General features: G+C 43.1%; 1 pseudogene; it reads left to right on the top strand.

The window, feature by feature from the left end:
• Window positions 1-6,633: 6,633 nt before the first annotated feature.
• LOC147897106 (F-box protein At5g46170 pseudogene) lies at window positions 6,634-8,794 on the top strand (annotated as a pseudogene).
• Window positions 8,795-9,432: the final 638 nt, after the last annotated feature.

Raw genomic sequence — 9,432 nt, forward strand, 5'->3', positions numbered from 1 at the left:
ATCGCAGCTCCTCCAGTTGTGGCATTGAGAGAACTACGACTCTTGTAGCTACGGGTTGTACTGCATTGCGAAGACAACTTGGGTAATTTTATTGTGTCTTTGGTTGTATGCTACGTCAATGAGTTCGAAAGAGTTTTCAAGCGGCCTCATGAGTTATGTCATGAAGATGAACTGTTTCAGTTTATCTCAAGAGGGCAAAAGGTCAAGTGATTCCAGTAAGAAAACCATTTCTAGCCAAGGATCAATTCCAACAGTTGGAAAGTTAGATTTTGATATGAATTCCATGTCTATGTTTGATCCTAGCATGGAACCGAGCCCTTACTCTCCTCCACCTTTGACAAAAAATTGTCGTCGATGCCTGACAACGTGTAGCTAGTAGAAACTATGGATGGAAGGAAGGCGAATGAGTCGGTATGACATGCAAAGCCATCACAGCTTGTGTGAGAGAGGTGAGCACCTTGTGGGTGGACCATGGTAAGGTAGAGCTTAAAAGCTACACACTGTGAGCAAAGGCCATCAACGTGGTTGGACGTCAAGCTTGTGGCTTTGCTGGAGTACCATGTCACCGTGTGCTCAATGTTCAAGCTACTGCCAGAGCTCAATGAAGAAAGTGGCAATCTCACCGCCCTGCAATCTCTCCCTCCCTCTATAAACGATAACCGCATCTTGTTACTCCCTCTTGCCTCCCATGCATGATGAGCTAAGAGCGTGAGGAGTGCCACTGCTTCTATTAAGGCAAGGCTATTATGATTCCCTACGTGACACTATTCTGATGCACGTTCACTAAATTTACATCTCTGTTGGTTCTTCCCAAAGATTTGCAACCACCTGTTTGGGATTCACAAGCGACTCAATGGCTCCGATTGAGATTTCCCGGCGTGTTTCCTTTCCTTCTCTTTTACTGTTGTTGTTTCTTTGCTCGCTAATGATTGGAAGAGTTGATTTCCCACCTATCGAAGATATTGTTAGTGTATCCTCACTCAATTCTCCTCCCACCATAGCACCTCCGTGAATTTCTCCCAGCTGAACAGGCTCTCGTGAATGAGTAGAACTTCAATGCCTTAAAGAAAATTCGCAAACAATTTCAATATTGAAGTCCTTCATGATATCGTCGATGAAGGCAAGAGTTGGAAGCATCAAGTGGGTGAAAACAAATCACCTATGGGGAACAAAACTTGACGGTACCTGAACAATGACAGCACTAGCTTCTAGGCAACCCTTCTTCTTGGATGACAACCTGCAAAATGAGCACCAAGATCGTTAGTGATGGGTGACGAAACGATGAGGAGGACGAAACTAATTTGATTCCAAAGTACAGACCGAATGCGAAACATAGCCTCCTTCCCAACGTAGTCTCCTTCCCAGCAGAGCCTTTCCAGATCGAATGCTTTCGTGGAAGCAAAGGAAAACTCAAGCTGCAACGTGATTCTATCCATTGATTTGAATTTCTTGAATCGTGCTGTGTTTAGCGAGAGCTGCGGAGGGATCTTCAGAATATAGCAAGGTCTCGTTCCTTTCCTTTCTCTTGCAAAGGTGGTGGAGAATCAACTTGAAAGTACCATGCAAGGCGATTCCACGTGGAGGGGCTAGGAGTTGAGAGGCAAGTTCATCTTTGAGTGCCTCGTGTAAGGGTTGCCTATTAGAAAGTATTAAAAAAAATAAAAAAGTATAAAAGGAATTTGTGGGGAAAACACGAGAAGTAATTTGTGGTATTAGAAGCACATGGGGGCGTCAACGATGAATGTTTACTTTTAAACTTAGGAATATTAAACAAATTTAGTTTAAAATGATAAACAAATTTGTATCCCTCTCTCTCCTAAGCGCGAAAATTGGCCTTATGTTCCCACGTTCAATCACGATTCGTGACTAAGAATCTAATTTTGTATTCTTCTTGTCGTGAAGCCGTATTCACTATCAAAGCTCGATCGCATTTGCGTATAAAAGCATTTGGTTCATCAATTCGTGACTGGCTCGTGGAGTGAACGAGTCCACGAGCGAGCATTACGCCGGGAATGGATGATGGTGGACCGTGGAGTCGTGACTGTGGAAATGTTCACAGGATCTCCTTGTGGGAACCGTGCACTATTAAGTTGGAGGACTGAGACGAACGTTTGTGCGGGCGGGACTGGTCACTGGGTGCTCGCTGGCCCGAATCGTAGGCGCGTAGAAAAAGAGGCCTCTCTTTCGTTTGTGCAGGCAAAAAGCCTGAAGAGATCATAAAGTTGGACGGCTGTGGGGGTGCGATTGTGGGCAGGGAGCGAGGAAATTGGGAAATATATTTGTGTTGAGCAGGTGGTGCAAAGAAAAACAAGCGAGCTGCATTGAATGACAGGAGAAAAGAGAGAGATGAAGAAAAGGTGGGCATTCAAGGTGGGTGGGGAGCGACACGTCGTGTGTGGGAGCGAGCCATTATCTGCTTAAAATCTTGGGCCAGAATTGGAATGTTGGTGAGAGAATCTCTCGATCTGTATGGACGACATGAGATGCTTCCTCTTTTACCTTGCTCCGCTCTATCCTGTTAGAGTGCATTCCCACGTCCAAAGAACAAGATGAATTGCAATTCATAAGGCCCTCTCTTGAAGAAAGGGAGAGGGAGGGCTCTAGAGAGAGAAGAAAGGGAATAGATAGCACTAAGGGGTTGTGAAAGAAGAACGGGAGGGGTGTAGAGAAGAAGGAAACGAGGCTCTTGACCACTAATTTCACCCCCAAAAAATAGTTGAATAAGCCCGAAAAAGAAGACTATCGAGTTTCTCTTTTGATGAGAACTGTAACTACGCCCTACCCTTGGAAGGGCGGGCCAAAAATAAGACGCAAGATAAGAGGAGGCTTTTACAGCTCAAAAAAACGAGGAACAAGAGCGCAAAATCTTATAACAAAAGAGGCCCTGAACATTAGCTCCAGGCAAACACTGCCTCAAATCTCAATTCGCTCTGAAACGTTCCGAAGTTTCTGCTCTGCTATTTCTCTTCTTAACATCAACTCAAGTTTCTGCTCTGCTATTTCTCCGTTGAACATCAACTCAGGGCCTCTTAGAGACCATTTTCTGCTTGGTGCTCATGGGGTATAAATGCTAAATAGTTTGAAGGCTTGCATCGTTCTCACCCAAAATTTTGCTCAACTAGAAATTGACAATGCACCACCTTGCTGAGATGGCAAAAAGAGTCTGCTGTAGAGCATTTTGGAGCCAGCATCCTTGTCAGTGTTCTTAAACAACTAACACCTTCATCTTGTGGTGCAAATGAATAATGATGCACTGTATAATCAGTTGCAAAAGGGTCCTATATCCTGCAGCAAGCGTGCTTTCGGGCAATGGGCAATGAGCCGGAACCCTCTCCACAAAATGCTAAAAAATGCTTATCCATGCTTGAGCTTGCTCAAGTGGCAATGAGTGTTGAACAATCTCTTATGAGAAGAGGGAAGCCAAGGGTGGGATGAATGAGGTCAAATTGAAGATGTGGGGGGAAGGAAGAGCATGACATACTGGTTTAGAAAGGGATAGGAAACTCAGAGGTTTCCAAAAGAATAAAGACTAAGGTTTAAGCAAGTGGATGCTAGAACAAAGGCATTGGCATTCACTCAAATATCACTCCTAGGTAGTCACAAATCTTTCAAGAATAAAAACTAAGGTGGATGCTAGAAGAAAGGCTTTGGCATTTCCTCAAATGTTGCTCCCACGCAATGAGAGATCTTTTAAAGAAGATCCACTTGAAGATACAAAAGACACTAACATGGCATAGCCTCACTAGTTGAAAATGTGCATTATAACTAGCACATTGATGCCACTAGACTAATAACTAGTGCCAAGTCTATGACAAAACTAGCAGAGGAGCGATCTACATAGTCTTATCTTTCACCCAAACTATGGATTGTAGGTCCATTGGAGTATGCTTATGCATGATACTTAATTTCAAGTTTTTCTAATAATTTTGTACATTGCAAGGCTCCTCTCAAAAAAGGGATGGTGTGATAGAATTGCCCCTTTAGGGAAGAGAGCACTTAAAGGTTTGGATGCTTTGGTGCCGGAGGGATACTCCCACATTCTTTTGATGTTTTTCCTATAAAGAACTAACAAAGCATAGGGAAATGCCAATATTTCAAACATATTTCCTAGGGCCGGAACCTTGGTCAATTTGATACATAAGGTGCATTGGCCTTGCTACACTTAGATTATGAAATAGCCATCCCATTAATTTATTTAGCCTCTCTCTTATGGTTCTAAAGGCACCCCACAGAAAAAAACATCAACCTCCTAAGGAAAGGACAACAACAACTAAGATAGATTATTCAAATCTAAGAGCAAGGGGAGGGGGAAGGGGGGGGGGGTGTGATTTCATGTTGATGTATTATTATTATTTTTCTCATAATAACATTAGAGCACTAAGCAAGATTTCCCCCCCTTGTTTCCTTGGAATTAAAACAAGAGGTTAGATGCTCATGGATGAGGTTCAAAAGACATCGACTAAGAAAAGCTATTCTAGAAATAATAATTGCAAGAATAACAGTAATAAAAATTTAGTTGGAAGATCACACTGAACAACTTCCAAGTCTCTACTAAAGCACTCTCTTGACAAGGCAATGCTCAAAAAGAGTCAAGGGCAGGCCACTGTGTACGATAAAGGGAAGTAAACAACATCGCTAGCCCTATACAAAAGTGCTTGTGCGATAAATGTGTGACAGACACAAATGTATGAGAGCATCTAGATGGGTAGACAACAAACATCTCCGACAATTCACATAAAAGTTGGGCAAAGTAGGTCCAACACAATTTGCATGTTTTCCCTTGCTAAACTTGAACGTTAACCCCCACCCATCCCCCCTCCCCATGTGCGTTTGAAAAAGAACATATCACTCTAGGCCGAGGCCACATGTGCACTACTTATAGTTAAATCCACTATGAGATATTTCCTTAAATTTGTGTCACCATGGAGTTCCCATATGACAAACTTCAAAGGAGGACGACCTGCTTGTTAAATCCTATGTGAAAGATCCAAGATCAATGCCACCCTATAATTGCACCTTAATTGCCTTAATTGATTTAGTTAATACACTTTTTTTTAAGTGGGGGGTGGGGGTTGAGCATATATAAGGATTACAAAAGAGAGCCACATTATTTACTTAGATGATTCAATCTATCTCAAATCTCAAAGAGCAAAACCTTTTGTCATGATGTAAAGTCATTTTGGATCTTCAAAGATCCTTTAAAACAAAAATGGATACTATCTTTTGAAAGATGATGAGCTAGCAAACATTCTAGATGGCAACGTGGAGAAATGGCTAGATTAGCTTGGCATATGTTGTACACTTTGAAGTTTAAACTCAACAAGGCATGTGTCCATCTTTCCAAGAAGGGCAAGGGATGTTCCATCTTTTCAAGAAGGGAAAGGGATGAATTCTTGTTGAGATCTTGCACGATGGCCATTTCAAACAGCCAATAGGTCCTCCCCATTGAAAAGAATTCAAAAACGACTAGTGCGATAGCTTTGACTTAAGCATATACGTTAGCAGCAAAAGCAAGGCGAAGTGAAGCATCAAGAGGGCGAGCTAAGGTTAACCAAGGCAAAGCGAAGCATAAAGAGGATGAGCAAAGGGTAAGCAAGGCAAAACTTCTTAATGATTATCTTTGATATGTTAAGCAAGGAGGAAATTTCCTAAATGAATATAAAAGATGTGGGGAAGGAACTCAATAGTTAATATAATAGATGTGGTGAAGAACGCAATGCTTAGTTTTGTTCAATTGTTTCAATAAAGACGATCGTTATCTTCAAAGGAGGAGGGGAGGGGAGAAAAGCAAGGAGGCTCCAAGAGGTAAGCAACAAGAGATCCGTTGCCCCCAATGCCTAATGGGCCATATATTGAAAGTTATGGGGCCTATTATATGTTATTTGGAGAGCGTTACTGCCTTCTTTCTTTTATGGTTCATCCTCATCTTCAATTCCCCTTTTGTTCTTCCTTCGTATTCATATAATCCTCATGGTTGTCGTTTTGGGCATCATTCTTTATCTTCTTGGTCTTAAGTCTCTATCTTCTGCTTTTCTACCCTTCCTTTCTTTTGTCTCTCTCTTAGCTTCCCAAGCCTGTCCTCTCCTCTCCTCTTGGTCTTCCCACCTGCTTTTGTGGGTTCTTCATCTCATGCTTTTTTGGCATCCTCTTTCAAGTTCTCACCAAACTTGAAACTTTTGAGAGCCTTTCTTGCCTGCCAAATAGAAGCTTTTCCCAATAGAAGCCTTTTTCTTGAAGCCTTTCCCAGCTGAAGCTAAAGTCCTTTCCTTTCGAATGTGTCCTGCTCAGTTTTGAATTCCTCTGCTACTGTTCTTTCTTCTTCTTCTTCCTGTGGGTCTTCTTTCTGGGCTCTTCTGAAGCACGTTCTCGAGATTTGGCTTTCAAGCTAACGAAAACAGGTTGTTGGATGCTTTTTGGGTATGTTTCTAGGCTCTTCAAATCCTGCGCAGCTTATCAAATATGAAACTTGTTCCAACAATCCTTTCGTTTTGTGGGACTCAGATCACCTTCTTATTTGGTTCTTCCCCCCCTCTGCATTTCTGATGCCCTGTCCTCTTCACCCCCTCACGACGTCCTTTTTCCTGTTCTAGCGCCTCACGTCAGGCATTCCGCTGCATAATCAGAAATCCCACACATGATTTTCGTTGTTCTAAACGCACCTTCCAAACATGGCGCTCCTGTTTCTGAAGTTATGCCGTCGACTTATCCCTTGTTAAGCAGGTGTGACTCCTGAGGAGGTACGGTGGGTGTGGCTTTCCTCATCGACGCATCGAACATCCCTTTGGAACTTGTTTGCTTCCTCTGAAGGGACAGAGGCCACGACGTCATGTGTGTTGAGATCAAGCTTGCACTGGGTTAACTGAAGTCCTTCGCAGGATGGCTATTTCTCAGGATTTTGAGACGCGCGAGGGGACAGGGCCTTTTGAAAGGCTACACGACTCTATCCTCTTCCACATCTTGAATCGGGTAGGAGACATAAAGGCTCTCGGAAGGTGCACTGTTGTGTCAAAAAGATTCTGCACGCTTGTGTCTTCGGTGGAAGATGTCACGGTGAAAGTCGATTGTGTTATTTCAGGAGAAGATAATGGTCTCAATGTCAGAGCAAGCGGCATGTTTGGTCATCTCGTCCGATTTGTCGTCGGAAGTATCGTGAAGCCCTTGCAAGTGTTGCAGCATATGTTGGGCCCAAAAAAGTCAATGCTTGCGGAGGTTTCACATCATTCCCCCGGAGAAGTCTTGAAAAATTTCAAGGCCATTCGAAATCTCAGAATTGAGTTACCGGGAGGAGAGTTGGGTGTGGAAGATGGAATATTACTGAAGTGGAAAGCCGAGTTTGGCAGCACGCTGGAGAGTTGTGTCATTCTAGGAGCATCCGGCCTTGTCAAGCCTGAAAACGAGAGAGAAAAGAAAGGGGGGAAGTTTGAATTCGGCAGGTCATGGTTGCTGCAGGGAACTTATGAGGATAGGCTACCTATAGCAGGGGAAAATGTGGTATTACCAGGTCAAGATGAAACTGGCAGCCTTCCCGAGTCTTTCTATACCAACGGTGGTTTGAAGCTGAGAGTTGTCTGGACAATAAGCTCTTTGATTGCTGCCTCAGCTAGACATTATCTGTTGCAGCAAATCATATCTGAACATCCTACCTTGGTGAATCTGGTACTGACTGATGCGGATGGACAAGGAATGCTCTGCATGAGTAAAGAGCAGTTGCAGGAGTTTAGACACAAGCCTTTGGCAGCTTCTGCATCTGCAAATAGAACTCAAGTCCCTGCGCTTAACATGAAGCTTTGGTATGCACCATACCTAGAACTCCCTGGGGGAACGGGTTTGAAAGGAGCTACTTTGGTTGCAATTAGACCGAGTGACCAACCTGTGCAGAAAGAGGTGGACAGTTTTGTATCTGCGGCATTTGAAGAGCCTTTTAAGACTGCAGTCAGTCTGCTTGCAAGAAGGCGTACCTATCTGTTGGAGATGAACTCGTTTTGAAGCTGCAGCAAGAACAAATTATAGATGATGACCCAACTATGACGCCTGCCTTGTTCTACTTTGTTGTACATCTCCAAGTGCCCTTCCATGCTGGCTTGTATGGGATTTCTTGATTTCTCAATCCCGATGTTGCAGGCCCGCTAGAGGTAGCAGCATCCCAAGGCAAGTCTTGAAGGGAGCCAGAGGTTTCGATTCCTGCTTGGATTCAAAACTGGGGCAAAGTTTGAAACTGTGATGAAAGATTTCTGCAAAGGTTTCGATTCCTGCTTGGATTCAAAACTGGGGCAAAGTTTGAAACTGTGATGAAAGATTTCTGCATTAAACATCTAAGCTTGCGTGGCAGTCCCTCAACTGCCTTGAGAGTCCAGTAATGATCTTCATGAAGGTGCTATGGACGATGAATTCGCTCTTGAAAAATGGAGCGCTAGCTTTGTGTTATGATGTTGCAAAGGAATATCTGGATCTTGTTCATGTATTTTAGCCAAGCCCCAGAGAATCAGCAGTCCAATTCGATCGGTCCAGGGTGTCATTTGCAGAACCTCTGAAAATGTTAGTGCTAGTACATGAAGCTTGAAATGAAAGGATGAGTTAAGAGGGTTTACTAACTTGCTGGATCTTGTTCATGTATTTTAGCCAGGCCCCAGAGAATCAGCAGTCCAATTCGATCGGTCCAGGGTGTCATTTGCAGAACCTCTGAAAATGTTAGTGCTAGTACATGAAGCTTGAAATGAAAGGATGAGTTAAGAGGGTTTACTAACTTGCTGTTGAGAAGCCGAGTGTTTAAAAATCCTTACTCTCCTGGGTATTAAATTTGTGTTTAATATATATATGGTCTCTACTTTATAGTGATATTTGGGCAGCTAAAGTTGGGAAAGAACTCTCACATGGGCTGCCTTTATTTTGGGGGGGGGGGAGAGAGAGAGAGAGAGCGTCTTACATGTTGTGATATGACTGAGCTGCTGGTCAAACACATGATTTAGTTGACAGATTCTAGAAAAGCTAACATCACAATTTCATGTTTTGGGTCATTTGTGAAAGCTCTGATCGTAATATAGATCCTGCAGTGACGATGTGACTGTCCAGAGCTGTTGTTGTCAGTTAACGGGGGTTGCTCATGGGAGTCTTTTGTGCTTTTGAACTGCCTTTTTGACCTAAGACTCACCTGCAGGGTTCAATTTGTAACAGAAAAATTGACTAAAAAGCTTTTTTCAGCAAATTTTGATCTAGAATCACTCATACTATCCTCTTCTGCTGTTGTCTGCTGTCACCTTCATGAGCTGATCTCAATTTCAAAGCATCTTGGGTTTGTGGAGAGTGTACATACATATGGGAGATGCATCAGCTGCTTCCGTAGGACAGGTAGCAGCAAGAGTCAACACCAAATGCAAGCACTGTAAAGTCCCACCAATACTAATCTTGTCATGTCTATTTTATACTAATTTTTTA

The sequence above is a fragment of the Dipteris shenzhenensis genome, chromosome 11 (assembly GCF_047967505.1).
Source record: "Dipteris shenzhenensis isolate YYH24624 ecotype China chromosome 11, Dip_SZ_1.0, whole genome shotgun sequence".
Taxonomy (NCBI): domain Eukaryota; kingdom Viridiplantae; phylum Streptophyta; class Polypodiopsida; order Gleicheniales; family Dipteridaceae; genus Dipteris; species Dipteris shenzhenensis.